At 42.3% G+C, this 22,933-nt stretch overlaps 1 protein-coding gene and 1 long non-coding RNA gene across 6 annotated transcripts in view; both read left to right on the top strand.

Moving 5' to 3' along the window:
- LOC117579092 (protein alan shepard) overlaps window positions 1-22,933 on the top strand; it is a 132,886-nt gene that overhangs the window by 6,937 nt on the left and 103,016 nt on the right. The window lies entirely within an intron of this gene.
- LOC117579100 lies at window positions 4,192-22,030 on the top strand. The gene is made up of 4 exons (XR_004573444.1): window positions 4,192-4,459; window positions 11,027-11,030; window positions 14,862-14,864; window positions 22,008-22,030. It is a non-coding gene; the product is annotated as an uncharacterized LOC117579100 (long non-coding RNA).

Below are 22,933 nucleotides of genomic sequence, written 5' to 3'. Positions count from 1 at the left end.
AATACAAGCAGCAGCAGCAGCAGCAGCAGTAGCGGGAGCAAGTGCAACAGTAGCAGCAACAGCAACAGCACCAGCAGCAGCAGCGGCGGCAACCAAAAACAGCAACAACCCAGGAACAAACAGGAACACATCCCCCATTAATTCTCAGGCTAAAGCCTCGGTCAGCGGCGACAATACCGGAGTCACGACAGAGCAGCAACACTTTTTGAATCCACTACCACCACCACCGCCACCGCCGTCGTCATCGCCACCCCCACCGCCGCCACCGACAGCAGAAGTCCAAGAAGAAGCCACAGCCACATCGAAAGGAAAGACAGGAACAGCAAAAGCAACAGCGGGATCCAAGAATCCAGCGAGAAGTAATCAAAGCACCGGCACCACCACGACGCTGTACACGTGCTCGAGCGCCTCCTCGTCGCTGATTGCCCAACCGCCGCCAACGAAGATATTTAAAACGGATCATCATCAGCTGTGCCTGAACGGTGCCTACGGTCTGCCGACTGCTGCTGTTGGTGGGCATCCCTGTGTCTACTGTGTGATACCTGTGCCCCTGGTGAGTCCTCGTACTTCTTCCTTCTGTTCCTGAAGGACATTTGCATAGCCCTCGCTCTTCGTTCCTTTTTGCTATTTCTTTTGATTTTCCTCATTAAATATTAAAATAATTACGAGGGCAGGCAGTCCCGTCCTCTTCCTTCTTCTTCTTCATTCACATTAAATGGGAGTCCTTTACAGCTGGTCCGCCCTCAATTTTCGTAGCTTTCTGGATGATTATCCTGTTCCGCCGTCACGCGCGGATAGCAGGTCCCTGGTTTTAGGCTGCTTTTGGGTGGTTTCTCATTATCATTTATTATTCGCGTTGTTCACGCTTTTGGATTCACACAAAAAATATATATGCAGGCATCTTTCTTTATGGTTTTTGCGGAGGAGTTTTCAGAGTAGGTTTACTTTTAGATGGGTTTTTGGAATGAGGTTTATGAGGAGAAAGTTTACTTCTTTGGGGTGGAATTTGAGAGAAGGTGATTTTCCCATTGATTGCTTTGACTTGAGTCTTCTAAGCTTAAGGGATTATCAGTTTTACGGTATTTTTTGAGCTAATTTTTGGGAATGAACTGAATTTCTTTTGGCTTTCTTGAAACGTATATTTAAGGAGTGTATTTTGGCTAAAATTTCCTTTTAAAGTTGCGCTTGAAGAGGTTTTATTATAGGTCTCCAATTGAGAAGGCTTTCCCGTTCTATTTTAAAACGAAATTATTAGGATTTATTGTGGGTTTTAAATTTAATTCAAACAGCTAGAAAATTTGGTCTGGTTGTGTGCCAAGGTTTTACAGCGCTTATGGAAACGCTTTTAATGCTTTAATTTTCGGTTTTATGGCTGGAGAGATATTCTAATAAAATAGTCCTAAAAAGGGTTTTATAATCTAATGAAAGTTACATCAAGTTTAGGGGTTTGTTTAATGGAATTTTGAATGAAATTTTCAATTGATATTAACCTAACCCTTCTGACTGCTTTCGCTGTGCCCATTCACCCATATAATGTCCACCCATAATGACAACTTCTTTATGCCTCCTGCCTGTCACCATTCTACCCACTTTCATGAGTGCCTTATCTCCCTCCATTCCTGAGTGGCCCCCACAACAAGTGCCTACCGAAAATAAAGCCAATTTACATACAATTTCTTAGCTTGTAGAACAAATTACAGGAGGGGAGAGGAATGGTGGACACACCCCCGAGAAGTGGCTCTAAGAAATATAACAGCCGGAAAATGTGCGGGGCGGTGGGGAGGAGGAGGAGCTGCGTCAGCTGTTTGTCCACTTAAAGAGTGCCCATGATAATCGACGGCAACAAATGTGCCTAATGTTGGAATGACAATAAAGACAAATTATACAAATATTTGACTAAAATGAGTGACTGAGGTGAGGAATGGAGCAAGAGGGTACGACTTTGACTGCCAAATGGATGGATGGATGGATGGACGGACTGTAAGGAATGATAATGACACTCATTGTGTGGCCAAAGCACAGGGGAAATTTCATTACACACACAAACAAAGACAAAGTGGGGGGAAGGGGGGGGGGGAAATGTGGTGGGTGGGGGGTTTCACGTTGAAGAACTGCCTAAACCAGCACATTTTCCTTCCGATAATTACAACAGAAAAATCAAGCTGGAGAATGACCGCAAATAAATCAGAAATAATAATCATTATTAGCCAGCCCCAAGCGGCGACGGAAGCAGGGTGGTACGGGCAACCAGGGTAACTCCAAAGAAAAGCCACCACAACAAAAATGTTTTCAATTACATTGAAAAGCAGAGAAAGCGCGGAAATAGCAAGCGAGAGAGAGAGAGCGAGTGGGGAAGAGAGTAAAAGGCCAAAGCCCAATGGGAAAAAATGCAACTGAAAAATCTTTTCATATTATTCATTCATTTCCATTGTTGTTTAGGACAGGGTTGGGGTTTGGGTTTTGGGTGGGGCTGTGTTGGCATGTTCCCTCATTGTCCATTTGCCAAGAGTGAAAAATGTTTTTTATTTTTGCTTTCCTTATTATTTTTGTTTATTTTTTTCTGTGCTGCTGCTTTCTTGTACTGCTTTTCCTTAGGTTTTTTTTCTTCCTTTTTCCTTGTCCGAAGATTTATGTAAGGCACTGTCTGAGCCCCGTTCGCCCTTTGCTGCCGTTTTGCTCATTTTGTTGATTTCTAATTAATTTTACTCGAAGTGAAAATGAATTGGCAAACTGCCCTGCAGACAGCATACACGATAAAGGAAGAAAGAAAGAAAATCCTGGAAAATAGCAAAGGATTCGGGTAGGTTTAAAATGATGGGAATTCCTTGGGTTTCGCCTTTTCCAAAAATAATGTCCAGAATGTGCTCTGAGAAAGTAATCTATATTTGGAATTAGGAAATAAGAAGGAAGATTTGGGGCAAAATTGTTGTTAAGGAGAGCATTTAAGATGGGGATTCCAAGGAGTCTAAGGATGGGTTTTATTTGAAAGAGGTTCTACAGATCAAGCAGGAATTTATGGTAATAATTTTAATATGTCGAAGAATACATGAAAAATCTAATAATCTAATATCGTCTACGTTTTCATAGAGGAATAACTTTAAAACGTTGAAAATCCGTTTTGTTTTATGCAAATCATAAAGAAAATGTCCCTCAATGTATTCCACATGTAAAGGGATCACTTTCTGCGGCATGTATCTGGCTAATGCGATCTTTTTGGGGTCACACACACACACACGCACACATACTTACGCAGAATGTATGCCGCATGCCACACCCTCTTACGTGCTATTGCTTGTTGCCGCGACTGTTGCACTGCTTTCAAGGACCTTTAGTGGGTCGCTTGCACGTTGCACGCTGCACATTGCATGTGGCATGTGGCATATGCGTGACATGTTGGTGGCGGCGACGCCTATGCATATGCATTATTATTTTCTATGTGCGCGACTCAGCGGCAGTGAAGTGGCAGCTAATTAGCAAGTGACATACATTCCCTCTGGCAACACGCTTTCCCCCTGCAGCTACAGTTACAGCCACCCGCCCAAAATTGTGGCAAGAGGACAAGTGGGGTCCAAAAAGAGAGGTCCAAGAGAAGTATTATTGGATTCCTTCGTGAGGTATTTTAACCACACTTCATAGAACTTTTAATATTTTTTGTACTGGTTTTTTGCCACCTTAATTGGCCCCAGATCTAGCGCCAAATTCCCTTGAACCACTTTGTACATCTCCCATAAATCGAAGATACTCCAAGAAAATGTAAGCCTTCAATTTAAATGAATTAAGTCAAGTCAATTTGCATTTAACTGCATTTAACTAATTTCTATCAAAGAATTTATATCCATGGAATGCAGAGAAAGGACGAACAGCTTTGGCCCTTTGAGCATATCCAACTGTTGTGCATCTTGTTTATTTCTTACCACATCAAAGAACCTCAACAAAGTGCAAATTTATCAATTAAGAACAAATATTCAGGCTGTCAAGAACAGATTTCTCACAAATTGATTGAATAAAATAAGGAAATTTGCTCAATTATCAAATGAAACTAATGAGTGCATGGATGATTAGCCAGGGAGCGAGTCTCAAACGGAAGTGCAATGAAAATGTGAATTTGGCATAAAATAGAAATGCAAAGAAGACGGATACAGCGACCTGGGGCGAAGCCTAGCCAGTTTAAGTGTAGAAATAATTGAAATACTCTAATAATGTGCTTAAATATATTTTCATTATTTTGACAAGCGAATTTTCTGGTTCTAAATGTATTTTTCAGTAATTTAGTGCACAGTTTGCCCACACACACACATACAGTTTTTCCTAGAGCCAAAAGCATATTCAACTTTGACATTTGAACCTCCTCACACACACACACAGTAAAAGCGAGCGATAGCGAGAGAGCTTTGCTTCATTGACTCACAACTTGATTAGTTGCCGGGACAATTTTGTAGCGTTGTGTGGCACGTTGTAGGTACATACGTGGAGACGACGAGAGACCCAACAAAACATTTTGTACAAAATAATTACAGAGCCATGAAATTGGATTGAATGAAATGCCATTTTCATGGAATTGCTCGTACAACTTTTTTCCCCCAGTGCCAAGTGTACAGTGTGGCCTTTGCCCTCTTTCTACCTCGCTTTGCCTTCCTCTCACTCGTAAAGTTTTACTCTCATGTGTGTGGGAAATGGTAGAACACGAGACGCTTTTCAAGCTTTTTTTCCTCCTTTTTTGTGCGAGCAAAACATTAATTAAATGCTCAGTCAATGGCATTAAATTGTGCGAACGACATCGGGAAAACAGTTAACAATGTTTATAGATGTATGGATCTATAGATACATTTATCCATAGCTATAGATACATCGAACTAAACTTTTGGGCGGACGCTCAAAAATCATTTATTTAAAACAGTTTGAAAACAAAACGAAGGGCAGGCAAAAAATTTCCCAAGAAAAAAAAAATTTTTCATGTTAAATTTGCTGGAAAAGTCAACCAAAGCAGAACGTGCCAAAGGGTGGCAGAGGGTCAAAAGCAGGTTGCAAATGATGAAAACTTTGCCCATCATAAACGCCATTTTATGTTATCCAATATGGCGTCACTTTCGTCTCCCCTTTTTCTCTCTCCACGTTCTATCAAATTTTCACTTTTTAGTGTTTTGGGTGTAAAAAAGTTTCAACTTTTTTCAGGGTCTCTCCGCTAATCGCACATATTTCCACATCAATAACAATTACCCAAAAAATATATAAGAGAATGAGCGCAGCTTCCTCATTTGGTATGCGGAAAATTCAGATTTTCCACACAATTTGATTTGGGCAAACTTTACAGAAGGTTGCCAGAAAGGGTTTCCATGTAAGCAAAAGCGTTGCCAGATGGTTCACCGAAGCGTTGCCAGATGCACGCGGCGCTTCCTTCTTCTATTAAAATTAGCTTAAAACTCTTTAAAAACATAGAGAAACTTTCTGCTACTCTATGTAGAAAGTATTTGCCTTGGTTTGTTCCTTTTTCTTAGTGGAAAATAATTGAAGTCTTAAATAGATTTCCCAGGGTACGCATTCGCATTTGGCTTCGTGTGAATTCTTCTTTGGCTTTTGCCACGTTTTCATTTTCTTGCTTTATTTTTGGCATCAAGCAGTGGCAGCATCAGCAGCGACAGCCAGCAGCCTTTTGAGATTCGTTACGCTACAACGCCTCATAGATGCTGATGCCTCCTGCCTGTCTGCTTCTTGGTCCTTTCTTTCGTTCTCTTACGCTGAATGTGTGTATGTGTGTGCGCTATGACACATGCCTTAGAGCCTGCCACACGACTTGGCCTGGCTGCCAGGAGCCACTTGGCTAAAGTATTTTAACCTAAAATTTGTAAAAATAGCACATGAAGAGGCACAGCACAGCACAGCCTGAGAGATGTTGAAGTGGGCTGTGCCCTCTAGAGGAATGTATAGCGCCGTGTCGAGCGAGAGAGAGAGAGAGAGAGGAGTGTACAGAGAGGGGGAATGAGTCAAGAGCTATGCCCCGCTCTTGACTGGGGGATGCTATGAGATTTATCTACTGGGTACCGAGCACCACAGTGCGTATGCTTGATGCTTTATTTATTTATTTAATTTGCCTCCAAAATGAAACGAGTGTCCAGTGCCCCTCTCTTGCTGCCTTTATTAGTGTTGTGAAAGGAGAGGCATAAAATATGTTGAGCAATTTGTCAACAGTGTACAGAGTGGGCAGAGAGGGAGGGGAGAGGCATGTGTGTTGCCTGTAATGAAATGTCATTAACATTAAAACAACTTTCAACACTGAGGCCCTCTCGGATGGCGACGAACAACATTTGGCCTGACATTTTTTTTTTGTTGGTCCCCACAACACATTCATCTTTCTCACTCTTTATTACTGTCTCTTCCTCCTTCTCTCTTTCTGTGTGATTTTTCCTTTTATTTTTCCAGTGTGTGTGTGTGTTTGCTGAGAAATCATCAAATAATCATAAAAAAAAATAAAAAATATAAGGAGGAATTCAGATTCCGAATTTAAGGAGTAAAATACTTTCAAAACAAGATATTTCTTTATGCCAAATGCAAGGTCATCAGATGGGATCTAAAATATTTTTTATTTATTTTTGGAAGGAATAATCGCCAATTTTCTGTTGTTCTACCTTTTACTATCTCTTCCATGCACCTTTGGCAACCATTTGCCACGAATATAATATACCCTATTCCCTGCCCAAGTTACACAAAAAAGGGTCATCAAAAAGGCTGTCGAGATGGATGTGTGGACATTTATTATGATCAACATTTGTCGCCTTTTTTGCCTTTTTTTTCGTTGTCCCAGATTTTGTTTTGTTAATGAAAAAAGTTTCTACTCTCCTGCCCACTCTATTCGCCACCTCTCTTTCCCTTGGCTTGTCTTCCATTCTCTGCTCCAGAAATTGTTTGATGAGAGAGAAAATATTTTCCATTTTTTTTCGTGTCGTTTTTTTTTTGTTTCTCCTGACGACGCCTTTGACGGGGCTGGCTGGCCTTTGGCTTCATCAACTTTTCATTAATTTATTACACGCTCTTCGCTCTGTGTCCAGGTTTTGCCACGTCCATGACCCCTGCCGCCCCATCGACCCACCGAATTCATAATCATTGTAATTTCTGTTCTCTTTTTTTTGCTTTGTTTTCCTGTCAAAAAGATTCCTCATTTTGTTTCTTGTGTTCGCCTTTGCCTGCCCCCCGTCTACCGTTTGATGCCTTGTTTTCAATCAATGTTTTTATTAAAAAGTTTCCGTCCGGTTCTTGTCTTTTGTGAGCCATGAACTTTGACATTTGGGCGACAAATAAATGTGTTGACGGCATCTTTTTAATGATTTTTCTTGTGATTTTTCTTATAATTTTCTATGAATTTTCACTGGTTTGTTGTTTCTTTTTATTTTGTGATTTTGTAATGGTCTGCCTGATGTTTTCCTTCTCCATTTTCATGTTTGATTTGTGTGCTTTTCTCTGTGTATTTTGCTACTCCTCTTGCATGTCTGATTGGCAGATGATCTCTAATGTCCATGCTAGAGATAAGTGTGGGTGGGTGTAATGATGTGTAATCCCATTATAATGACTTCGAAAGTCACATAAAGGTTTTGGCTTATGTAAGGGAAGATTGGATACTCTGTAAAGAGGGGAGAAAAAATAATAATACTACCCATTGAAAATGATCTAGAATTTGTTGTATTTTTCTTGGTCAAAGGAATTTGCAGAATGTTTATTCTCATAATTCCTATCTCATATTCTTTAATCCTTTATTATCCATAAAAAGACTCTCAGTACTTATATTCCCCAGAGAATTTCCGCTAACTAACTACCATCATTCACTTGACCAAAACTTCCGTCTCTTAACGTACCTTTTTGAAGGGTATTTAAGGTTTCCTAAACTTTAGCTAAGCTTCAGTGAGGCTCCTAGTACTCGGATTTCTACTTATACCTTACGCTCGCTTCCTGCCTGCCTGACCCAAGTGTCTTTCTGTGTTTCCTCACGCTCCTTCGGGTTTTCCTGTCTCTGGCTGCTGCTGCCTTCCTTCCATACAAATTGCAAGAGCGCTCGCATCATTAGCTTTGTCCGAAAATTGTCACGTTCGGCACACGTGTGTGCGCACAAGCTGCATAATCCAGAGGCTCCTTATCCACTCCACTTCACTCCCGCTCTGTGGCTCCAACGTTTGGTTGCTCCTCAATCTACCTACCGGGGGGATGGGAATGGGAATGGGAATGGGAATGGACAAGTCGTCGTGCAACCGTAACCACTGTTAGTGGTTGCTATACTTCCTCTCCTTCACACCCATACACTTGCTCGCTTCTCTGTGCTATCTGCCATCTCTCGCATCTGTAGTTTGGGGTTTCTGTTAAACCCAAATCTTCACCGCCAATGCGTAAACCGCTAAGTGCTTCCCTTTGTTGCGTTTTATCCTTGTTCGCGTTGGCGTTTTCCATCTCCCGCACCTTCCTGTTGCTGCTGCTGCTGCTGCTGCTCTTGCTGCTGCTGTTGGGGGTAAACGGAAGTTTTCTATTATTGCCGCTGGCATTGAACAACACTGACAGTGTTTAGTGTTGGGCAGAACACAACCAAACAGAGCAGAGCTGTACCTCTTGTCCCCTCGTTATTTCTTTAGAATATTTCTAAACTCTGTTTCTTCTTCTACTTTCTGCGAGAGAGTGTAACGCCGCGTGCTGACGACTCTGCACATGAAACGTGCTCCGCATAAATCGTTTACTACTTGAAATGGGGAAGATTAGGGGTTAGGGAGGATTAGATGGAGGGGTTGTTGTCATAAGGATAGAAGGGGTTGCCGTGTACTTTGACCCTCTCTGCGGTGGAGCATTGCTCATGGACTTCCTCATTATTGCTCCCCTTTTCGGATTGCGTTGCTCTTATTGCTGCATTGCATTACCCAAAGATTGTTCTTTGTATGAGATATGATATAGTAGTTCTCGTAGTGCGTGGGGTTTCCATGAAAAGGGGTGAGATATGGGTAACAATCTGTGGTTGCTTAATCCTGATTTAGTTGTGGAGACAATTGTCTTCTGCTTGGAGTTTATCTTTTAATGGAAAGTGTAGTTTATATTCTCAATGCGTGGGGTACATTCGAGTACGTTTTGTGGTGTTTTCTGTTGCGTTTTTACTTTAATTTTGTAGAGTGTATCTGTGGATTGTACAAAAATCTTTGGGTATTTCTTTGTTTCTTCATTCTTTTCCATCTTTGACATATTTTTTGTTAACTTTTCTAACCCTTTATTTGCTTGTACTTACCTTCAAAAACTTCTTCATTCGATTTCCATAAGTACAACCCTAATCCAGCTTAAATTCTCCACCAAATTCGCTGGCACAAATCACTCCCCTGATATCTTGCGACTGTCACACAACTCATTTCCAAGATACTAACATTCCCAAAGCCATTTCCCATAGCATGCATTTTCTTTCCCCTTTTTATGGGTTTGGGGTATTTGCTTCTAACGATACGAAGCCAATGTCAAACGCTATGACAGAATGTCTGTATGTCCTGTCGTCTGTGTCATAATCAGGATGCAGTCACATCCCAATCGCAGTGGCAGTCACACAGTCACATTCCCGGACACACGTTGGCCTCCACACAGCCTCCCCCCTTTTTTTATTTGACATGCACTTAGCGATTGGGCGAGTTGGCAGTAAAGGCAGTGGTTGGAGTTGATAGTGGATTTCCATTTCTATTTCTACTGCCACTCGGCATTCCACACTCCACATTCCACATTCCACGCTCCCAGCAGCAGCATCTTCTTTTGGGGTAGCTGCTGTGTAGCATGCCACATGCGAAATGTATTATTAACTCTCGGCAATGCCTTTCTCTGACACATCCATTGATATGCGCACACATTTTGTGACTATGTGTCGCATGTGTTGCCGCCAGCTGCCCATTGACTACCAATGTGAATGCTGACACACACACAGGGACAGACACAAATGCAGATACAGGATGTGTGTGGGTACAGTTGGTTGTAAAATGCATAAAAAGAGTGCTTAGCATATTAAAAACATCGCCCGAAAAAGCATTTCCAGCTGCAGTTGCAACTGCAGCTGTGCTTCCCCCCTCCTGGGAGGCTGCTTACGTGCTCCATCGTGAAAAGTGGGAAAACTCTTTGACTGGTTATCTGTGATGTTCTCGGGGAAAACGAGAAAAAAATGTAAATAAAAAGAAAATAAAGAAAGAAACAAAGGAAGAGCAAAAATGTTGAATAAAATAAAAGAAAATTGAGGCAAAAGTTAAGAAAAAATGATGTAAAAAAGGGAGAAGGGGAGAAAAAATGCAGGCAGGAAAACTACCAAGAAGCCACAGCACACATGCAACATTGCAACATTTAAGGCAACATTTTGATTTATACGCAAGACACACACACACACACAGAGCACACACACAGCTACAACTACAACACTCAGCTCACACACAGCCACCACCTCGAGTGGTTGTGCGCCTAATGCATATGCAGCGCATTTTGCATACGTTTCCAATAATTCATCTTCGTGTTTTTCCGTGGCTCTCGTCTGTCTTTTGGCTGCTGCTTTTCTTCTCCGTATGCATCCATCCTTTTGGCAACTTTTCCCTGCCCCCCCCCCCCCCCCCCCTCTTATCGCCTTTGCTCTTGCTTTTTTGGCGCAACTTTTGCTTGCCTCAGCTTTCGCGTCTGTCTGTGCTGCCATTACCAATTTTTGCATATCTCTGTTTGTGCAGTAGCAGCAACCCAACCCAAGCCCTTACCCCTACCACACATGTGTGTGTGAGTATGTGTGGTGGGGGGGGGGGGGGGTGGCTACATTTTGGGAAAATTGGAAAATAGTTTTTACCCGTTTGCCTTCTTTTTTTTCTGGCTGTTTTTCGTTTCTTTTTATCGACTTATTGTGTGCTTTGACTGTCTATCGCTGTCTCTGGCTGTGCCACGCCCCATGCCAAAGCCCACATTTATCAGTGTGGGGGCGGGCTGGAGTTGCAAAAGAGTCCATTGGCATTTGTAGATATGTTGCAAAAGCGTACGGGAATGCTGTAAGTGCGTCGAAAAGGGTTGTGGGGGAGGAGGAGTCGTGGCAGGCAGGGGGTTTGGGTTGGCTTTGGCTTTGGCTGCAGAAGGGTTGAGCGTTTGTCACATGGAACTTTTGCTTAAATTATGTGCAAAAAGAAGTTGAATAATACAATGATTTGTAGATAATTTTATGTGTTTGTCTGGTGTAAGAAATTGGGAAAGAGAAAGATAAACTGATGAGGAAATTTTCTGTGTATGTTTGTATGTAAAAGTCAAGAATAAAGCCATTGAGATCTATCAGGTTGTATTAATCAAGCATAGAAACAGTTTATTTATCCATCAAGCTATTTTATAGCTCATTTTAATATGATTTTTTGGGGATTTTTACTGACTTTTCTATCTGTACCCGTAGCCTCACTCTCCCTCTCACTCTCCCTTTCTCTTGTCTCTCTCTCTCTATAGCTACCATTATTTTCTTTCTTATTATTTTCAATTGCTTTATTTGCATTCTTCTGTACATATCGCATATTTCTCTGGAGTAGCAGAAGCTGCCGCAGCAGGTTGCAAGGTTGCAGTCCGCAGCTGCTGCCCCGTTTTATGGAATGGCTTTGACTGGCTAACTCCTTGCCACTGGGCTACACATTTCATATTCAAGATTGTGTCTGTCTCCACCCGCTCCCATTTATTCATCTCAGCTTCTGTCTCATCCTGAGGGCTCGCTTCCTGTCTCGTCGTCGTCGTCGTCGTCGCTCCAAAGCCCTCTCCTCAGTCGTAAGTAGTTTTTTCCTCGCATTTCCCAATGGCATTTCCCGCACTCGAACTTTTGGGCATTCGATGCATTCGGCATTCGCTGCTGTCCTGCCGTCTGCTGCCGTCTAAGAAGTATTGATAGCTGGGACTGCTAGGCTACTTTGGCAGCTGGCTTACGGGCTCTCCCTGTCCCTGTCCGTCGCCCCAACCTTTTGCTCTTTACTCCTTTATCCTAGTGCTCTCAGACTGGAAAAGTATTTACGTTAAATTGAACTTTTGTGTTTGAATTTTCGTGCGGCAAAAACTTCACTTCACTTCACATTGCGGCTTGTCCTTGTCGTCTGACTGCCGCACTCTTGTCTTCTGCTCCATGATCCGCCATTTCGGGATATTCATTTCCCCTTTCCCCGTCATTCCTGCAGCCAGATAGTGTCGACATTTTCTCGACGTTAAGCTATTTTTATTAGAATTCTCTTCCCAATCCTTTCTCAACGCTGGAGTGAGGCTAAATAAGGAGTCCTTCGGTCTGTCTTTGGGCTGCTTGCCTTAGGAATTTCATTGGAATAATTACAAAATTATAAAGCTGCTGCTCTTTTTTTTTGTATCTCCTATTTGTGGTCCTCTCTGTGGAATGACCGCATTCCAAGCCAAATTAAAAGCCAAAAATTGCAGCACAGAAATCTGTGCACTCTTCTGCCCCCCTGCCCCCTGCCTGCCGCCTGCTGTGTTGCTTTTAATTTGGCGAAAAATGCTTAGAAAATGGAACACAAGAATTAAATCAACATAAATGTTGCCCCTATGGCATTCAGCCTGTCTCTAGTGCCAGTGGCAGACACTTGGCTTTGGGTTTTGTCTCTGTGGTGAGTGTTCCTCGACGAAGATGTTGGTTCTGCTGGCTGCAGGAAAGTGCAGAGAGAGAGAAACCTCAGGGAATAATTGCTTTAAGAAATGTTTAAAAAGGTGAAAGAAAGGTAGAAATTTGTAGAATATAAAAACCATTAAAAGAGGGTCTAATGTGTGGAAACACTGCCTAAAATTCTGTGATATAAAAACACTTCGAAAGCCTTTAATCCCCTCAAAATGCTGGCAAAAACTGTGCCAAAAGGGCTCCATAATTCTCCCGAAATACTCCATAATTCTCGACCTTTCTTTGAGTAGCAATCTTTAACCATAAACCAATGGCCGAGGCTTTTAGCCAGCTGCACAACTGACAATCAATGAAATGGCGACTTGCAGCAGCATTGGAAGGAGCAGCAGCAGCAGCAGCAGCGGTAACTCTAAAGTGCTGTCAGACAGCCGGGCGTATGCTTAATATGAGGCTAGAGCGCTAGAAAGAGAAGGAGTTTGAAGCAGAAGATAAAAAATAAAGCATAAGTAGATAGATGAGTGGCTGTTGCACTGCTGCTGTTGCTGCATCTGCTAAAGCTCTGTGTTTAGGAAGCGCCTCTACTGCTGCCTGCCTGCCGCCTGCCGCCTGCTACTCTGGAAAGTGGAAAAATCCGAAAGCCGGAAATGAAAAGTGGCATGTATGTGAGTGCAGCAGTAGGAGGGGCATGGGGTGTGCGGGTTTTGCAAAAGCGCAGCTGTAGCTGTAGCAACACTTTATATCTATCTCTGTATCTGTGTGTGTCTGTCTCTCTGTCTCTCTGTCTCTGTGATTTGTAGCTGTATCTCTCTGTGTGTGTGCATTCCTCTCTTTGTATCCCTATGTGTGTGTGCGTGTTTGTCTATGTAATGAGGGCAATTTAAGGGCCACTTGAAGCAATTCAATTCTCACACACACTCAATTCTAACGGCTCTTTCCCCTCCCCCCCCCCCCCCCACTCGATGTGTGTATGTGTGTGTCCTTCTGTCTAACGTGTGTGATGGGTGGACTGAGGGTTTGGGTGTAGGTGCCACAGACGGTGGCAAGTTTTTAGTGTTATTAATATGCCATGCAATGCATATGCCCCCGCATGCACTCTCTTCTCTCTCTCTCTCTCTCTCTCTCTCTCTCTCTCGCTCTATGTGTGTGCAAGCCACCGCCGCCATTTTGCTTGAAGCGTGCTAGTGCACAGCAGCCGCCTCCTTTTTGGGGTAGCAGCACCCAGCAGCTGCACCCAGCACCAGCTGCATCCATCGAGTGGTGCCGCTGCTCCTCTACTGCTAGTAATATTAAGTGCCGCCTGTCCGTCCTCGTGTCCATGCCACACGATGGGGCCAAGGGGTTATTAACCCATAAATGGAATACATGTGCTTAATTTTTTTCCCCTACTTTCAAATGAAAAGAGAACGAGCAAGTGAGAGGGCGAGTATTAAGCACTGAAATTTCCCTAGGATTAAATGCATTAATGGATTATTCTTTGGGTTTTTTCCACCACACAGATGTGCTTGCTGGCCATTTTCCCTTCAAAACTGAGGTATGCAAACGAGTTCGGACAGAGTTTGTACGTGTTGGGTACAGAATGGGTTTTTTAAACAACAACAAGTTTTCATTTTAATGCGGAAAATGTGCATTTGCATAAACCTGAGGAAAAGGTGCGACAATTGGCTTTGTTTTTACATTTATTCAAACTTTTAGAATATTTAAAATATTCTTTATTGTTGAAAATGCATTCCACTGAGAATAATCGCAAGTAAGGCATTTGTTGGGAGAAAGATGCTGGGCTCAGACCTTGTGAGCCCTTAGATCTTGTGTGAAAAGAGGCTAAGAATAAGATTTTTCACATAAAGAGGCTGAGAAAGTGCCTACAAAAGGAGATCTCTGGCAGAGGAAGGCTGAGAAAGAGCCTTACTAATGAGATTTCTAAGATAATGCGTGTCTGTGGCTTTTTCTGCCTAAGAAATGAAACATTTTGGGAGCTTGCAAGTATTTTCATTTCATTTAGAGCACATGCCAGAGAATGAGAATTAAAAATTATACTACCATCAGACAATGAAACACACAACTCATGTGTATATTCCTATATTTCTCTTGTTTCCTTAAGTACATGCATTGCATGTGTGAGTGTGTATCTGTGTGCCCGCTCCTCATGTCTAAAACTCAAATTCGCTTTTGTAGCAGTAAGGTTTTTCTTCTCTACTCAAAGTAATTTACACTAAATTACATGCGAACAAGCGAAAATGAGAAAAGCCTACAAAAGAAGACTGTGTCGCTGTGTGTGTGTGTGTGTGTGTGCGTGTCACAGCAGAGCAGCCGGAAATGAAAATAATGAAGCGCGCTTTTGTGCGCACATGAGACAAGGAATCAACAGAGGGAGGAGGGCCTAAAGAGACAACCCGGAAAGAGACGAGCACCCACTCCTCAGTTGGGACCCCGCGAAATTGTTCCTTTTTTGTTCTAACCCTTTCTTTTTCTTTCTCTTTCTCCATCTTTTTTGTGTGTTGTGTTGTGTTTGCTCTGCCTGCCGTCTTGTGTCTCGTTGTCTGTCGCACATTTTGCGCACGTTTTGTAAATTTGCTTTTCATTCAAATAATGCGCCAAAGAAAAACCAGCTCACTGAGGCAATCCACTCGACGCGCACTCTTTGCACTTGCACACTGTCGCCCCTCATGTTTAAGCAAAATTTCAACAAATTTCACTTTAGTTGTTAATGAAATGTATACAAAAAAAAAAGAAAGGGAATAAATTAATGCAAAGGCACAAGGAAGAAAAGATTTCAAGGGCTGCCAGCAAAAGTCCACAAGCAAAAACCTTCTTCAAATCAATTCTGATTCAATTGATGAACCTTTTTCGGGCAAGGCATTAATCTTTTTTTTTTATATTTTGGGATTGTTCTTTTTTTGTTTGATGGCGAGTTCTCGAGAATCATTAACCGTCGTTGACCTTTGAGCACACCAAAAAGCTAATAGCATTACCAGAAAACCGCTCAACAAATCTGGACTTCCTCTTTTAGCTGCCACAAAAAGCTGCTTACCTTCAAGGACCGCAGGACCGCAGTTGTGTTTTCCCTGACTCTGTTTAATTTCCTTTCCTTTTCATTTATTTTTATCTGCACGTTGACAATTGTTTTTGTGTTGGTTTTGTGCTTGTCCCAAAAAAAAACCGATTTTTGTCCGGTGTCCTTTTTAAATAAACATTAATTTGTAATGCCGGAATGACAGAGCATCCGGTCGTGTTTATCAGGCTAAGAATATATGTGAATGTATGGCAGGATCAGGATGTATTTATAGGACATCACATCACATTTTTATTTGCATTTTATATATTTTTACGATGGGTTTTTCTCATCAATTGACAGCTGCTGTCCGTCTGCTGCTGTTTGCAATGAACAGAAAAATGTTTGTGAATTATTAAATTGGCATCAAAATTTTTTTGTTGACTTTTTATTGCTTTGTTGTTCAACATTCTGTGGCAGGAACACAGAACACTGCCTGCTCTTACAGCTCATTTTCTGGGGCATGTGCTGTAAATAATTTCTATCTTTTCGTAGAACAATTTTCACTTGACTTTTTCACATTTGCTGCTGCTTCTCCTGCTGCTGCTACAGCTGCAATCCTGCTGATGATGGATTCTTATACATAATGCATGCCCGACTCTGACTGATTGAAAATTCCAAAGAAAATTTATGTTTTTGTTATGAGTGAGTTCTGTGAAAAAGCGATGAGCAATTGGCATGACAGCCGAGTGGAAGAGAGAAGGGATTGGAAAGCGCCAGCCAAGCCAAGCTGCTGCCTGAAATGTGTTCTAAAATCGTATAAAATCAACAGTTGTTCTAAGCAGATGTTGGAAGATGTGTGTTGAAGGGGGAAAGTGCTTAAACTAGACAGGCAGTTGATGTATTTGCGAATATTTTATAGTCCAGTGCAAGTTATAGAGTTTTATAATATAATTTTAAGTTTTTTACAGCCTCAAAATTGGCTTAAGCGTGTTAGATAGTTTGTTGAGATCGTGGTCTTTTGGTTAAAAATTGTTTTAGATTGTTGTCAATGTTGAAATTTTAGCTCATGTTCTAAAACAGGTACTAACCTGTGCTAAGTGTATGTAACTACCTCAAATTAAGTTGACAGTCTGACAGTTGGCCATAGTTTCCCCTAGAATTTTGTTGTATTTTGTGTAAACAAAACTTTAATGCTAAAAGTTTTATGCGGCTTCGCCTGCATTATATAGTCAATCCACCCACTTGCTGCAGCTCCTGTGCAACCAATCGATTACCTTTCTAAAGTTTGCATTGGCAACCAGCTCCACCCAATCGATATATGTATGTATGTATGTAAATATGTATGTATGTATGTATGTATGGCAAAAGTTGTTGGCCTCAACTTGTTATTTTGTTGTTGATCCCACAAATTGTGTGTGAAATTCAAGAATTTTGTTTATTTTCCACCTCAGCAAATCTGACCTGACACGACCTCAACCCGCAGCCCTACCCCTACTGTACCCTGACTTTCCCTTCTGACAGCTCCTCCTCCTGCTCCTGCCTGTACCTTGTGGCTGCGCCATCTCCACCTACCAAACAAAAAACTTTACGCAAACAGACAGCAGAAAAGGCAGCTTGGGGGCATGTCAATGATAATTGCATTGCAGTGCACCGCCCCCGCCTGTCCCTCCCTGTGCTCCTGTGCCACCTGCCCATTAGCCAGATTTGTCAGACACAAAACCTGACCAAGTCATGCATTATCCTTTGGGTTTTTGCTATTCAAATATTGTTAGCTTAACCGAGTTGTCAATTCCGAGCCAATGCTTCGCTCCGCCCGGCCCTCCTCCCTGACTTTCCGAAAGACAAACAGTAGCCAGTTGTAGTTCCTCCCACCAATGCATAGTTTTTACTCCTACTCCTGCTCTGGATTCTGTTTATACAGAGGTTGGGTTTCCATTCTGTTGGATCTGCTTTCCTTTTTTTTTTAGTCTTCTTACCTGCTGCTCGGCACTCTGCTGTTTGTCGTAACCTGGTCACACACAGAGAGAGTAGAACCGGCAGCAGAACAAACATTCATTCAATTGAATGATTTTTGCAACATACAGCAAAAAGAGTGTACCAAAACCCAGAGTAAATTCCAGAAAATCCACAGAAAATTAGTGTACTAAGCCCAGTGCCAAATGTATAGAAAAAGACTACACCAAACCCAGCGGAGACAGCATCATCATCATCATCAGCAGCAGCATCATCAAAAGGATCAAAAGAGCAAAAAGTGCATAAACTTGAGCGATAAGGTTTTAGTCCCATCATCGCTGGCTGCCAATAATGTTAAAACTTGATGAGTTTGTCGCTCCAAAACGGATTATAAATGAGGTTGCTGAGCTGGTCACGCTTTTTGTAGTAGCACATCCTGTGGCTATTGTTGTGTGGTGAGCGGAAACTGCCACATTGTCTGTGCCTTTGTGCCCACGTTTTATCAACACTTCCCGTCATTTGATTGTGGCCAGAGCAGGGGGCACCCATCATCAACTCTTCTGAACTCTGAACTCGCTCTCACTTTGTGGATTGTTGATTTTTGCACATGTGTTTTAGAGGTCCACCCCTTAAATGTCAATATTAGAAGATGGCTAATGGAATTGAAATTGAAATTGAAATTGTACGATGGTTGTACTCATTTTTGGTATTTATCAAAGCTTCAATGGGACTTGCACAAATATTTATATGAAATATCCAACGATTGCCGGACACTTGCTTGAATAATTTCCAATGGAAAATGTGGTTTGTCTTGGCCTTTCCTTTCGCCTTTGTGTGTCAAAAGAAGGGGAAAAACTTTGACCAAACACTCAAAGGAAATCACATAATTGGCTGGTTACTCCTGCTCCTCTGCTTCATCAATTAAATGCGGAAAAACTTATTGGTTCTCCACTCACGTTCTTGGTAATATTTCTCCTTTTGGGTAGCATCAATTAAAACACATTTTCCACCTCTAATTTGCAAGCAAAACTTGGCCAGACATTTCCTACCGTTTTCTTTTTAAATTGTAAAGAAAAGTTTTTGCCTAACAAGCGGCTGCAAAGACATTCAATTCCTTCGCTCTCTCAACCCGCTCTCCCCAGAGCTCGTAAAATCCTCAAATGCTGAAGACACTGGGCGCCAGTCAAGTCATAAAAACAGGCGTCATCGTCAACTGTAGCTCTCTCCTCTCTGCGTATCTCTCTCAGCATCTGCAATGGTATCTGTATCTGTATCTGTAACTGTATCCTCTGTATCCGTATCTGTATCTCTTTATACTTGTGTATCTTCCTGCGGCTGTCACTGCTGTTTCTGTTGCTGCTGTCTCTGTGTGGAAAACCATTCTGCTGTTGAGTTATATGCCAATTGGCAGTTCGCTTTCCATTTGACCACATAAATTCTTACCCGCTTTCCATACTGGCTTCATCTCCATCTCCTGCTCCTGCAATCCTTCCCACACACACACACCGACACACATCGTATCCTTGGCCAAAAAATGTGCGTTACTCGTACAGACGGAAAAAAATAAGTAACCAGATGTTGGGTCGTCCCACTGTTTCTGGCTTCTGGTTTCTGGTTTCTGGTTTCTGGGTTCTGGTCATGAAAGTTTAATGATTCCACGCGTTTTCCTTTTCCGCTGCTGTCACCGACAGGTCTGAACAGGATTTTCTTTCTATAAGGATTCTCTTTTAATGTTGTCGCTTATGATGCAAAATTGTTGCTGATTCGCTTGATTTTTATTTGCTTTTTATGCGTAAATATCTTTCAACTGCGGCCTCGGGCACTTGATACATTTTTGGTTGTCATAAAAGTTGTTTTTACCAAGGAAATTTAAGCTCTAAGTGGAGAAGTGTTCTTGGTGGTTTTTCTGAGTAATTTTTAAAGTATTTCTGCGGTGCAATTTTGTATTTATTTGCCAGATTTCCTTAGAAGTTTTCTTTATTTTACTTTTTACTAATGCAACTTTTTTCTGCTTTTGTCTCTTTTTAGGTGAGTACCAAAGAAAAACGCAGAGATAAGAGGATGAATTAAATATTGAGTAAAACAAAGAGAAGTCATGCTCCTTCAGCTATAATTTGCACAGTAAAAGCTTCAATCTATCCCTTAAATAATCCCGAAAAAACTATCTTCCTTGGCCTACCATTTCTTGATCTATTTGCTGCGCATAAATCTGTGTGCATAAAACCATAAGGATCATATTTTCCGACCTGTCTGTTGCATATTTAAGGCTTAAAATGTACCTGTCTCCGTTTGTGTTTGTGTTTTTGTGGTGTTTCTTTCCGTTTTAGTCGGCATCCCGATGTCCAAAGCAGGGTACATTATCCATTAAACCAAAACTGCCAACCGCACATTTGTCAAAGCTAATTGCCAGAGCGAAGGCCCCATTGGAGCTGACACACGCACCTTTCCTTTCCTTTCCTTTCCTTCCTTTCACGGTAACTGAATTATGGGTGGAGGAGGGCGAGTGCCATGCCTGTGTGTGTGTGTGTGTGTGTGTGTGGCTGCTGCTGCTGCCTCAGCAGGATACCGACACCACATCCACATCCACACACAGATACTCATACGCATTCATTCTGAATGGCATGTTTGGATCTTTAATGGCCAAAAACGCCTGCACCATGGTCGATGCCTGTCCCGTGCCCTGTGGCGAGATATTTTTCGGTTGAGATTTTTGTCTGTTTCAGAATTTTCCTCATAATTTTTACCCAAAAACACGCACATTCCATCTATCGATTTCCCTTGAAACTTGTTGAGATTGGGAGTCTCGGTGGGCACTTCCGTCCTTCCTGCTATTGGCTGCATGTAATTTCATGTATTTTTAATGCAGGCCATGAAAATACATATATATATCAGAGGAGTGTGCCGAGAGACATTTGAGAAACATTAATCAGGTTTAAAAGGTGGTTTCCTGGTACATTTTCTACCTACCAAATCCACAACCGAAAGCAAAGCCATTTGTTAGGTAAGGCAACTAGTTAGTGGCTCTCTCCATCTATCCACACAACTGAAACCTCTCCTCTCCTCTGCCTGATTGCCTCCTCCTCTTGGGGTATGCGTGCGGCAGCCGACTAATAGTTTTTCCTTTTTTGGTTGGATTTTTGGGTACTGTGCTAAATCCTTGGGGCTGCTGGCAAGTGCGATTTTGCAGCCTTTGCTTGTGGATATTTTTCATTGGCCACTCACGCTCCGGAAAACCCTTTTGCCCCCTCTTGATGATGGTGATGCTGATGCTGATGCTGGTTCTGCTGGTAGCCAGACTGTTCTGCTGGTGCATTTCTCTCTCTCATGATTTAGCTGTGGCATCATCGTCCTCCTCGTGGCTTGTCTCTTGCCTTAAGCAACAATGTCACCATTTTTCGGGGTAATCCCCTCCAGTTTTCCCCCCTCAATCCTTCCCGCTTGCCATGGAAACATGCAAATTAGAGAGAGGTGAAATTGCACGAAATGAGTTTATACCATCATGAGGCGGTGAGGCTTTTGGGTGTTCTTCTCTATGCTATGCGTAGCTCTTAAACATATTTACATGTCCTTCCAGGTGTGTCCTCCTGGGGGGTGTGTGTGTGTGTGTCCTGTCCACAGGATTCTTTACATGCGTAATGATCGAAACAGTGGCTTAGATTTTGCAAGGGGATTTTGGCAATGGAGAAGCACATTTGTATGGTGTTAGTCTTGCTTTCGGATGTTTTCACTTGAATCTCCTATGGATAGAGTTTATGTGGGGATTTTGTGGATGAATGGGCACAGAACTGATGCTCCTTTCTTGAATATTACCATCAATCTATTGGTATGAGGTCATCTCTGACTTCATTTCAATGCGGAGTCTTTATGGAAATTGCATTTTCTCTAGTTCAAAGTTATTGTTCTGTAAACTTCTTCCTCGTTTTATCTCTTAGCGATTGGTTTCTATGATATAAGAATCTTTAGTTGATTCTTGTACATATCCATGGCTTATACGTTTCTACCCAGACCCCGATCGATCTTTAGCTGCTTCTATCAATTGTTTCCATACATTTCCATAGATTCTTTGGGGCATTCTTTATTTGATTTTACGTCGAATCGAATGATCTATCACAAATTCAAAGAAATCACTTTATTTATTCTGTACACAATTTTTCGAGGTTATTCAAGGTTATTCCCAGAATTATTCCATGCCACTCTCTTCTCAAATAATTTAAGGAATAAATCAAATGCTCTTCCCGTTCAAATATTTTATACTCAAAAACTTTGCTCCAACTTTTTGTTTACATAACTACCACCCCTCCCGTAGTTTCTGTTTCTCACCTCTTAACGGCGAGACGGAGCATGGAACCGACCCCCTGCCGACTAAGCCACTGGCCAAAACAGTCAAGAACCACTAACAAAAAAAAAAAATAACGAAACGAAACCACCTCCGGACGTAATAACAAAGCCTCTTGTCAGTGTGTGTGTGTGTGTGTGTGTGTGTGTATCCGTGTGTAGTAGTGTTGCAACCCACATATGTGCGTGCGTGTCTCACTCGGTATCTTCCTGCCGCCCCCTCGCTGTGTGTAACCTTGATGATGGTACCACTAGAAGAGGCGCCACTCGTGCATGGGTAGTTGTGGCAGAGGAGGCTTATAAAACGCGTCGTTTCGTCGTGTATGGGGCTACTTGTCAAGCGGTTGGTGGGTGGCAGGGCGGGCAGGTCTTGCGGCTACGTCTATAGGCAGCAATTTTACCAAATGCTTTCGGGGGTACACACACGGCCCATTGGCCATAGCCCATAGCCCATAGCCCGTAGCCTTCTGCTCCCCCACCCTAAAATGTGTGCGAAATGAGGGCTCGGGCTCTCTTTTTGCCTTAAACCTAAACCTCAGAGGCCTAGAGACTTGAAGCTTACTAATTTACACGATACAGGAAGAGGCTAAAGAAGGAGAGGCCAAAGAAGAGCACCTGAGGGATATGGGAACCAGAGACTACTGGAAAAAAAAGAGTAAAGTTCGCATAAACGTTTCACACAAGCTGATTTTTCGACCCACCAAATGACCATAAACATTGCTTGCGCTTAGGTTTAGGTTCAACGAAAAGAAAGAAAAAGAAAAGGAAAAAAGTATCTGCGAACTGCAGCAAAGTATCTTTTGGTGATGTTCTTTCTGGGGGTCTTCTATCTGCAATTCATAGTGCATAAAAAACTCTCGACGACAAATCCAGAGCAAGAACTGGGGAGAGAAAGAGAGAGAGGCTTTGGCTTTGCTTGGCTAAGTCTTCCTATGGGCACCACCTGCTCTCCCATACCTCCCTCCCCCCAGTGACTTGTCAAGCAACATTCCGTTTTAGTTTTGCTTTAGTTGTTCTTGTTGCTGCTGTTGCTGCTGTTTTGCAGTCAG

Source organism: Drosophila guanche, unplaced genomic scaffold (genome assembly GCF_900245975.1).
Source record: "Drosophila guanche unplaced genomic scaffold, DGUA_6, whole genome shotgun sequence".
Lineage (NCBI taxonomy): Eukaryota > Metazoa > Arthropoda > Insecta > Diptera > Drosophilidae > Drosophila > Drosophila guanche.
The sequence above is the reverse complement of the archived record's forward strand: the minus strand, read 5'-3'. Positions and strand labels throughout refer to the sequence as shown.